At 42.1% G+C, this 12,163-nt stretch overlaps 2 pseudogenes; both read right to left on the minus strand.

Moving 5' to 3' along the window:
* Positions 1–269: 269 nt before the first annotated feature.
* Positions 270–2,029, minus strand: LOC147988693 (putative disease resistance protein RGA3; annotated as a pseudogene).
* Positions 2,030–3,163: 1,134 nt separating this feature from the next.
* LOC147988694 (disease resistance protein RGA5-like) lies at positions 3,164–7,231 on the minus strand (annotated as a pseudogene).
* Between the last annotated feature and the right edge of the window lie 4,932 nt (positions 7,232–12,163).

The following is a 12,163-nucleotide window of genomic DNA, read 5'->3' on the forward strand; positions in this document are numbered from 1 at the left end:
TGAACTTGCACACCACAACATGACTAATCTTTGGATAATTCCTTAATAGCACCTTGGTCAACTCATAAACTCATGACCAATCTTTGGATAATTCCTTAATAGCACATTGGTCAACTCATAAACTCCTTAAAACCAATACATGGACTTCAAGAAATGCCTATGGACAAATCCTTCAAATATAACTTAATGCAACTATTAGTCCATAGAGAATGTCATCAATTACCAAAACCACACATGGGGGCACCGCATGTCCTTTCAGCAACCTTCAATCAAGATTGTACAATGACCTGGTCCGGCAGCTGTCCATATACAATCCTTTCAAAGCCATCACAGTTAGCTATATTCATAGATTTTAAAGCAGGTAGATTTTTGGGCTTTAACAAACTTGGAGGAAAGCTATCACCCCCAAATTTATCAATTATAAGATGTTCCATGCTCGAAGGAGGATGCAAGCCTTCCAAAACTCCGTTATGACTGGTCCTCAATTTGCACCGACCGTCCTGCCAATGTAGGTTCAAATCCTTGAGATATTGCTTGTCAACAAGCCTAGCCTCAACAGCTTCCTTCCTACTTTCCACGTAAACCAAACGACGTATATATAGCTGTCCACTAAGCTGATTCATGCCCTTCAACTCACCAATTCTCCGCCCATTCCCTTCCACAATTGTAAAATAGATCAAACTCTATAGAGATGGCATATTTCCAAGCCCGCTTATTTTAGACAACACTATACTGGCTTCTTTTAGCTGTGCTAGACGACGCAAGTTAACTAGCTTTGTCACATCCAGATGAATTGTTTCCAAACATGAACGATCGGCATAAAAGTACTGTAGGCTGTGAAGAAACCAAAATTTCTAGGTTATTTCTTGCATACTAGTATCAGATATGTCAATATAACGAAGGCTGTTCAACTAAAAAATGCTTTTGGGTAGCTTTACCAGCTGCTTGAAACCCTTCAGGCTCAAAAAGAGAATGTTGGGGAGATGGTGGAACCATGAAACCTCAGCCTTGAGTCTCATTCCAATCCTAAGCGAATGCATTTTCTTCAAATGTAGAATGCCTCCTATTCTTCTCGGAGCTTCATTATCCACCTCGATTGACATATGGCGAATTGTTTGGACTTGTCTATGAAGGTCCATGTAGCTCAAACCTTGCATCAGGAAGCACTCACCCACAGAAATAAACTGTGCCATGTCATGGATCAAATCATGCTTGACATATCTATGTTCATTAGGGAACTTGGGATCAATCTGAAAAAGGAACCTGCTTCTTAAATCATCCATATGTCGATACCCCATTTCTTCAAGGCGCATGCTCCCGTCAGTTTCAACAAAGCACAGTGCCACCCAAAATAATCAATAAAGTGGTCGAGAATAATCAATAAAGTGGTCGTATGCATCTCCCAGATGCAGAGGCCGGGGGTCATCCTCCTTTTCTAAAATAAAAAAAACAGTGCCACCCAAAATGCAACTATCTCATCTCTTTTAAAGCTATAATCTTCCGGAAATATAGAGCAAACAGCAAAGCATCTCTTTAGATCCCATGGGAGATACAAGTAGCTTAGTTGAAGGGCCGGTAATATCTCATTCTCCTCATATGATAGCTGCCACAGTTCGTTGTTCAGGATGTCTCTCCAATGTCGCTCAGTCAAATTGCCATTGAACAAGCGTCCCAGTGTTTTCGCAGCTAGAGGAGAGCCGCACAACCTATCAGCAATGCTGTGACCAATGTCTTGCAACTCAGGGTATGACTTTGGGTCATGCTTGCCGAATGCACACTTGCTGAAAAACTCCCAAAATATATCAGTAGGTAGGCCTTTGAGTTCAACAGGAATAATATTGCTGACAAAGTCAACCTTGGGAGATCTTGTAGTTAGCAAGACCATGCTGCCACCAAGTCCAGTTCTGAATGGTGTATAGAATGCTTCCCATTCCTTCATAGCATTCGGCCACACATCGTCCAACACCAACAGAAACTTTTGGTTTATCAGCCTCTCCTTCAGTTCCTTGAGATGCAAATGCAGTTTCATCAGGTCTTTGTGCTTGAACCTGCCCCACTCATCATGGTCGAGGAGGACATGGGCCCTGGGCAAGGCTCACCGCTCAGCTGGATCTCCTCAGCGAAGCTGGCTCCAACAGAGAAGATCCATTGCAGCGCCTCCATGGTTGCCATGCTTGGCTCCTCGACGAGGGCGTCGTCATCGTGCTCTCCGACAGCGACGACGATGTCGCTGCGCCGAGCCAGCGAGTCCGCAGTGGCGATCCAGGGCAGGGCTGCAGCAAGGACACCCCGAGCGATGGCGACAACGGCTGTGACGACTACACCGCCTTCTACAACTCCTCGGCATGAACTAGGAGTAGCTTTTTTTATATGTTTTTATATGTAAATTCACCAAATATCAATGAAATCACCTATATTTCGTCCAAATTTACTGAATGTCGTCAAATTTGGGCTTTTAAAAAAAATCACTCATACCGATGCGGGCGCGGCTAGGAATCAGTCCCCACCCCCGCCGAAATTATCGCCCGTAGGCCCCCAAGAGGCGTTATTTTTCACATAAAAGCGTTCTTGAGGGGCCGAACGGCTGAAGATGCTCTTCGGAACCACCGTTTTAGAAACTTTGATGTGTTTGACATCAAAAAACACCACGGCTTAAAAAAAATTCATACTCGCACAAATACCGTAGTGTTTTTGCAGTATTTAAAAAAGAGGTCTTGGCCTATTTTTTCTTGACCAGACTGAGAAAGAAACTGTGTTTTTTTTGAATCTGTAGTATTCATTGACCAGACACTGGAATACTGATTATTGTGTTGTCAAACTAGGCCCGAGTACATTTACCTTACCTCCTCCTATAGGCACAAGGTCAATGATAGGAGACACATTTTTGGAGTTCTCCATACTCAAACACGCCGGTAATACCGGGCCTAGTATATAAACAGCGGCAGGATTTCGCATCATAATGAAATCTGAATAATGAAGTGAAGAGCGCCCAGTGAAACCTCAACTGTTAATACACAACAAGAGTAGTTTACAAGTTCCCATTTGCAACTAACTAAACCATGACTGAATTTCAGCATGTAGAACTCTGGATGCTGGTTGAATCAACGAAGCGTTTGCATATAACCAGGTAGTTAACGACTTAACGTCGTGAGCGACTCATGAGTGAACCAATTTTTGTCTGAATATTTAAGTTACAATCAAGTTCCACACAGATGGAGATCTTCTTAATGTAATGCAGATGGGAGTAACTCTTAACAGCAGTAAACAAATTGAAACAGTCTGTTTCCATTTCACACGTCAAGCAAAAATGAATATCATAAATCATATAGCAACTATAGAGACCACTTTTATCTGAGCTTCAGGCAACGAGAATGATAGCTTCAAGCACCATCCCTAAAGAGAGAAAATATCAGCCCGTCAGGAAGCTTCTTGAAGATATGGCGAAAATACATATAACATTCAAGGAGAAAACCAATTAACTTGATTGCAGACAGCATGAACTATTTAAATTTCGTAATAATAAAAGTAGCCATACCTCCTTTCATTCTTCCATCTCCAAGAGAGTTAACCTGGGATGGTTGGGATGGAGATTTGCTTCCTTCCTTATGGCAACTTCTGCAGCCACAGCTTCAGAAGACGTGGCATCCCGGTTCTGAAGAATAACGTGTACATCTTTCAGATACGGCAGGTGCTCAATACCTAAGTAGAACCCATATGCCTTTGCCATTGACACAAAGAACTGCACCATAAACTCCTCGAGCTTTGGCAGTGCCCCTTCCTCAAACAGAAGGATCCCTGCACCTTCATCAAAAGGTTCATAAACGAACTCCTTCAAACATCGGAATCCTCTGCCTTGCAAAACAAGCCTGTCTTTATGGACCGTGTTGGTATAAAGTTTCAGAGAAAGTAGTGCAGGCAGCTCTCCAAGTATGCCAAGAGCCTCCTCTGTTATTACACCTAAATTAATGTTCAGGTATGCAAGACTGGTGAGTGCTGGAGTAATCCACTTTGGCAGTTTTGATAAACAGTACTCGGTGGTGCCCATCACAAATGTTTGGAGGCAAGATGGAAGAGGAGACCAGGAATCTAATAACTCGAATGGAGATGAATCACCACCATTTATATACACGGACTGGAGTTTGTGGCTTCCAAGCTTGCATAGTGAGGAATGAAACATCTCTAGATGACTCTTGTACTCATGAGATTCTTCACCTTTCTCCGTGAAACATACATGGAGTACCTTCAAATTGATCAGGCTCCCTAGCTCCTTCACTGCACCTACTGAACTCGTGGTAATATCAAAGCCTGAGATCTCCCTTAAGTTTGTCATATTCCCAATCCCGATTGGTATCTTCCATAAATGATTGCCAGGGAGTAGATGTTGTAGTTTAGTGAGCTGAACAATTCTCGCCGGCAAGTCTTTGATTGCTGTACCCCTTAAATCTAGCATCTCTAGATCATGTAGCATCATAATTCCAGATGGTAGTTCCGATATGTTTGTTCCGCAAAAGCTTAGGTACTTTAGCTGGAACAGGTTTTCTATACCATCCATATCATACTCCGTCAGGCCCCGACAACCTTCAAAATCTAGTACACGTAAAGTTTCAAACTTAGCAAGACTGGGCAAGTGCTTGATGCATCTTGATGCTGTTATTATAAGAGATCGGACATGGCTTAGTTCTTTCTTTGCCAATACAGATGCAAGCTCCTGGTCAATGTCCTGAATCGACAATCGTCGAATAGAACACTGAGAATTTTCCCAAACAGTCTGACTGCCATTCACCACAGTGATGAAATTTTCTTCAATGGATTTTGAAATGATAAGTTCAAGCATCATGTCATGAACTCGACAGGCACGAACCATCCCATCATAACCAATGTCCACTGGTTGGACCAGGCTTTTATTGATAAGCTCGTAAAAATAACTTTCTGCAACCTCTTGAAAGCTCCTCCCACGCTCTTCAGAAATAAAGCCTTCCGCAATCCATTGCCTCACCAACCTTTCTCTGTCAATCACATAATCCTCAGGGAAATTACTTAAGTGCAACAAGACAGTCTTGAGGTTTGGTGGAAGATCATTATAGCTCATGGATAGTATGTTTTTCATTCCCTCTAGACTCTGGTTTCCGTCCAAGTCAGAACCAATTGATCTTTTTACCTTCTCCCACTCTTCTTTGACACGTGGTCTTGTTAGCTAATAAACCAGTTATACTGATAATAGCCAATGGTAGGCTTCCACACTTTTTCAAGATAGTATTTGAAACTTCAATAAGCATATCAGGGCAGCGGTCATCTGGACCAAAGATTCTGTTAAAAAATTGTCTTTCAGAGTGGATGTCGCTTAGAGGTGTCATTTCATAGATCCGGTCAGCACGATCTGGATAACAAGATCTTGCTACTTCTAATATGCGTGTTGTAGTTATAATTCTGCTTGAAGAATCATTCTCTGGAAAAGCACAGTTGATTGCTTTCCATGCTAATGCAGACCATATATCATCAATGATGACAAGATACCTAATACAGGGGAGTATGAGTATAAATCAATTAGGATATAGATATAATTGCACTATAAAAGAAAAACAATCGTAAAATTCCTATCAGCCTATAAACCATGCAATGGCAAGCACAACTAGAGGTGCAATGGAGTTCATACTCTGCACATCAAAATTACATCCTCGAAACAATTAACTAGAATAATGATATTTGCACATAACGCATATTTCATAGAAAATAATTAGCAATACCATATATTACCTTTTATCTTGTAATAGTTCTCTTAGCTTTGAGATGGATTTCTGTTCATCCCAAGTATCCATATCTTTTGTGAATTCAGCATTGCAAGACACCTGTGAGATTAAATCCTTGATGATTTTCTTTCTATCTGGCTTTTGAGAGATCGACACAAAAGCATGACAATCAAAACGCCCATGAATCTTGCGGTAGACTTCATTCGCCAGTGTTGTCTTTCCCAATCCACCAAACCCAACAATCGACAACACCCTGCGATGAAGCTTGTTTTCTTCTTCCAGCATCCACTTGGCAAGCTCGTCCCTTGGACTATCAATGCCAACAAGGTGTGCCTCCTCGGCGAAAAGAGCAGCCAACCGGGGATCCACGGTTGCATGGACCGGGGTGCTAGAAGCAACATCATCCAGCTTGTAGCTGGTCTTGAGCTCTTTCACTTCCTTGATACGTAGCTTCAGATCGTCAATTCGGCTGGCGATCCCACGCCAAGCTCCAAGCGTCTTTAGACGCCTAGCAGTCTTGCGGAAGTACTCCTTGAAGCCACCATCATGACTCTCACCGTTGCCGAGGTGGCGAATGAACTTGTCAAAAAGATCCTCGGTATCATAGGCCAACTCCCTGACCAGCGATACCCATATCTTCACCTGGTCATCAGGATTCTCATTCTCTAGCTTGGTGTACTTCATTAGCGCACCATGCATGCTGGTAAACTCTGTCCGGAGCGATCGGATCTCGCGGCGGACCCTTCTGAGGCGGCCGCACTCATTGGCGAGCAACTCGGCGAGCTTCCCAAGCAGAGGACCCAGCGCGCCCAGTGCGGGGGTCACCACAGGCGCCATAGGTCTCCTCCCTCACCTCCCGCCCTGTCGGGTTCACCACGCTCAGTCTTTGCGGAGAAGCTTGGGCTGCCACCACTCAAACATCAATAGCACGAACGAGAACAAGAATCAAACACCTGCAGCACGGATCGAGCAAAACATGAAGCAGAGCATGAGCAGCACAGAACTCATACCCGCCGGAATGACAATGTCCAGCCGAATTGCCGTGTAACGCCGCCGCACCGCGAGCGCAGCGCAGCCTCGGTTTGGCGAGGGTGACCGGGCGCGTCAATGAGATCCGCGAGCCTGCAGGGGAAGGAGAGCCGCCGCCGCCATGGAGTGGAGACTGGAGAGTGGAAACCTAGCTAATGGGGTGGGGTGGGATCTGTGGATGGATGTAGTGGACTGCCATGGGCTTGGGATTGGCCCATCGCTGTAGAGCCGAGGGAGTTTCCGAGCAATTGCGGAACTGTAGATGCTCAGTGATTGATGGGGGCTCTCTTTCTGAACTTGCGAATGATTGAATGATTAAGCCGTCGCTGTGGACGGGATCCCACGCCATCGAGGAAAGGCCAGCGGGAAGAGCGTCCGCGGACGAAAGGCTTCATCTCCGGCGGCGACGGAGGATTGGATCGCGTGCAGCTATTGGCAAGACCAGGCTCTGTGTGTTCGGGGGCCGGTGTCATACACACACGGACATCAAATCTGCCCCTCAAACACCAGCTTGTTTTCTTTCTTTCTTTTTTCTTCCTTTTTTAAGAGAACCACGTATTCATTCATAATAGTAGCAATATACATGTAATACGTAATCTCTTTCCTCCTCCACAACAAAAGCTCTTCTTCTTCCATCGGCGCCGCCGCTGGTCCGTCCCATCTCCGATGGCCTCTAGGCCATGGAGGTGCGGAGGATCTCGGCCCCCCGCCGACGGGAGGGACCCCGTTCTCGTTCTTGTTAGAGTCAGCGTCTTGGTTGGGGGTTGTGTGGCGGCGGTGATGTCCTTTAGTAGGAATAATGTCTCTCACGTTTTATCCCCGTCTCGATGGTGCGTCTACCATCGTCGGAGGGCGTGTAGAGGTTTGTCTCCGTCGGATCTTGCGGGATTTGGTCGGTGCCGGTCTTCGGTGGATCTATTTGGATCCGGTCTCCGTTCGTCTTCGTTTAGGTGTTTACAGGTTTGATCCTTCTGATCTACGACTTTCTTCATCGGTGATGGTTGCTAATCTGGTGTGTTGGTCCTATGGGGCCTTAGCACGACAACTTTCCGACTGTCTACTACAACAAGGTTTGTCCGACTCTAGCGAGGGAGGGGCAATGACGGCGGCGCGCCTTCAGCTCGCTTCAGTGCCTGTAGTCGTCGCTAGATGGTCCACGAACATGGTTGTAATTTTTATTACCTCTGTTGTTTTTGTACTGCCATGATTGAAGATGAATATATTGAAAGTTTCTTGAAAAAAAATACAAGATACATGGCTTTTCTTTGAAACAGTCCGGAGGGACAGCACAGAAATAAATTTACATCACCATCGCCAAAGAATCCAGCCGCTGCCGTCGCTGATGCGTCGTCGAAGGAGAGAAACATATGCCTCAAACTTGCCAAGATCCAAGATAATGCCACAGCAGCCAAGCTGCGTTACGAGCCTATGAACAGGCGTCGCCACAAGTGGTGACGCACATGTCGATGTGGGTCGTTGGCTGAAGAAATACTCCACATATCTTGGATCAAGGTTTTGAAGATCTTGACTGGCAGAACCGCCGAAAAACTCCAGAACCGGCAATCGTCCGCCGAATCTCCATGTGGACCATCCATTGGACAAGACCGGCATGTTTTGCGGATTCAAATCCGTTTCAGTACTACCCGAACCCCGTCATACCCGTCAAAATGCATAGAATATCCACTGATCCACCAATTTCTACACATCCACTGATCCAGCCTCGACTACACGACCGACCCTGCTCTAGCGCACTAGCCCCCAAACCCAAATCACACGACCTTCACATTCCTGCTCGGTAAACCCCTCTCTCGGTCGCTCCTCAACTCGCTTCCGTACATGGCAGCATACCGCCTAAACCCAAACCCCTAACTTTTCCTCCTGCCGTCGCCGCTCGATCCCATCTCGTCACTCCTGGGTTCATGTCCATACAAGAGTCACACACTACTTGAGGTAAAATACAAGTGGTTTTTTTATTTCTCCTTTTTTTCTTCTTCTTTCTTTTTTGTTTGGTTTCATTATTTTTCTCTAGCTTTCCTTTTTTTCGTTATTTTCATTCATTTTTATTTTGGTTTCTCTTTATTTTTTTCATGGTTTTTCCATTCCACATTCTTTATTTTCTTTTTTCACATTATTTGTTTGGTTTTATTTTTCTATTTGTTGTTTTTCTTTTTCTTTTTTCTTATGTTTGTTTTCATTCTCACTCTACAATCTCATATGTGTCAAAAAACATTTTTTTAGTAAGTGATCAACATTTTTTGTTTACACGTTCAACATTGTCCAAATGCTTATTCAACATTTCAATACCCGTTCAAATTTTTTTTAATACTCGTTCAACATTTTTCAAATACTTGTTCAACATTTTTAATACTTATTCTACATTTTTAAATCTTGTTAAACATATGTTAAATACTCATTAAACATTTCTTAATACTTATTCAAAAAAATTCAAATACTTATTCAACATTTTAAATACTTGTCCAATATTTTCAAATTCTCGTTCAACATTTTTAATACTTATTCAAAAATTTTAAATACTTATTCAACACTTGTTTTTGGTTTCTTTCGGTTTTTGTTTGGTTTTATTAATTTTCTCCTGCTTTCCTTTTTTCGTTACTATAATTCGTTTTTCTTTTGGTTTCTCTTTGTTTGTTTCATGGTTTTTCATTCTACATTCTTTTTTTTTCGTCTCCTTTTTTGTTTGGTTTTCTTTTTTCTTCTCTATCTTTTGTTTTTGTTTTAATTTTTTTTCTTATGTTTTTTTTCGTTTTCGCTCTACATTTTTGTATGTGTCAAAAGAACATCTTTTTAATAAGCGATCAACATTTTTTGTTTACACGTTCAATATTGTCCGAACATTTATTCAACATTTTTCAAATATCTGTTCAACATTTTAATAGTTATTTCAACATTTTTTAAATAATTATTTCAATAGTTTTTAAATACTCGGTCAACATTTTTCAAATACTCGTTCAAATTTTTTTAATACTCGTTCAACAATTTAAAAATACTTGTTCAATAATTTTTAATACTAGTTCAACATTTTACGAATACATAGTCATTCAAATACTTATTCAACATTTTTGAAATACTTATTCATCATTTTTCAAATCCTTGTTCAACATTTTAAATATTTTTTCAACATTTCAAATACTTATTCAACATTTCGAATACTTAATCAACGTTTCTCTAATACTAATTCAACATTTTCAAAATACTTGTTCAACATTTTCTAAATACTCGTTCGACAATTTTAATACTTATTCAACATTTGTCAAATACTTGTTCAATATTTTTAATACTTACTCAACATTTTCGAATACTTGTTCTACATTTTCTAAGACTTATTCAACATTTTTTAAATACTTCTTCAACATTTTTCAAATATGTTTTTGAAGAGTCTTTGTGTGTGTGTTTAATATTCTTAAGTATAAAGAAAAGTACCAAAAAAACAAGAACAGAAAAAAGAAAAAAACAGGCCGTGGCCTCCCGCGCGGCTGGGCCGACCCATCTGGGCTCTCCCCGACGCGAGGCATCCCCCTATGCTCGCTTAAAGCGAGAAATAGGGGTGCCCGCCTCTCACCACGTCGACTTGCGGTTTCGTGGGCCGGGCTGAGGACTCCTTGTCGATTTCATCCTAGGCCATCGGGCAGCCCAACAGAATACACAAGATGCTGTATTCGATTTTGTTGGGCCTTCCGCAAGATCCCGTTGTAATTTCAGTAGCAATACCCTCTGTTGAATAAAGTCTAGCAGGTTATCCTAAAAAAACCTTCTCGTACGTAGCCGACTATGGTCCACGTACCCTAGGATCCCCGGTACCATATACAAACCAAGAGGTCATGCTCGTAGAAAAAACAAAGAATCTCTTGGTAGTTTATCTGTACTCTGTACACAGTCCAACAACTAGGGTTTTATCTCTTTAAAGAGTATGAACCTGGGTAAATCATGTGTCCTTGTTATCATCGTCCCAAGAGGCCTATCTTAGGATCCTCTACCAGGAGATCTCTTGAATTTAGCTTCGACAGTGGTGGCTAATTACTAGGCTATCATTAAAAAACGAAGTAATGCATTAAGAACGATGACATGATATAGACACGATCTATTCATGTAGGAATAGACCCCATCCTTTTATCCTTAATGGTAATGATACATACGTGTCATGTCTCCTTCTGTCACTGAGATTGAGCAACCCAAGATCAAACCCATCACAAAGCACCTCTTCCCATTGCAAGAAAAATCAATTTAGTTGGCCAAACCAAACCAAAGTTTCGGAGAAGAAATACGAGTCTATAACAATCATGCATAAAAGAGTTCAGCAAAGACCCAAATACTATTTATGGATAGATCTGACCATAAACTCACAATTCATCGGATCCCAACATACACACCACAAAAAGTCATTACATCAAATAGATCTCCAAGAACACATCGAGGATAACATTGTATTGAAGATCAAAAAGAGAGAAGATGTCATATAGCTACTACCTACGGACCCGTTTGTCTGTGGTAAACTACTCATGCATCATCGGAGGGGCAAGGGTGATGATAAAGAACCCCTTCGTGATCGTTGACCCCTCCGGCAGAGTGCCGAAAAAGGCCTCTAGATTGGTTCTCGTGGTTCTGGAACTTGCGGCGGCTGAAATTGTGTTTCATCGACTCCCCTAGGGTTTTTGGGATTTTTAAAGTATTTATAGAGGTAGAGGACGGTGGAGGGGGTGCTTGTGGGCTCCACTACCGACCAGGGCGCGCCCTGGTGCCTAGTGGGCCCCACAGGGCCCCTCTGGTGCACTTCTTGGGCCTCCTGGGTGTCTTCTGGGCAGAAAAAATTCTACAAAAATTTCGTTGCATTTGGACTTCGTTTGGTATTGATTTTCTGCAAAGTAAAAGAAAGCAAAAAACAACAACTAGCACTGGGCACTATGTCAATAGGATTAGTCCCAAAAAATGATATAAAGTTGCTAGTAAATGACTATAAAACATCCAAGATTGATAATATAACAACATGGAACAATAAAAAATTATAGATACCTTGGAGATGCATGAGCATCCCCAAGCTTAATTCTTGCCCGTACTTGAGTAGGTAAATGATAAAAACAGAAATTTTGATGTGGAATGCTGTCTAACATGTTCATCATATATTATTTTCTTTTGTAGCATAGACATTTGGACTTTAGATAATTCAAAGCAATAGTCTATAATTGACATGAGGACATCAATACTCAAACATATCAACAAGCAACCATGTTTTTCAAAATATCAACACTAAAGAAAAGCTATCCCTAGCCCATTATGCTCAATTATTAATCCATTCATGAAACATACTCAAATATTAGCTATATCCAATGCACAAGTATGATCATAGTGTTCCCTAGTTAGTGCTTTGTAAG

This window comes from Triticum urartu, chromosome 1A, assembly GCF_056163025.1.
Source record: "Triticum urartu cultivar PI428250 chromosome 1A, HENAU_Tu73, whole genome shotgun sequence".
NCBI classification, from domain to species: Eukaryota; Viridiplantae; Streptophyta; class Magnoliopsida; order Poales; family Poaceae; genus Triticum; species Triticum urartu.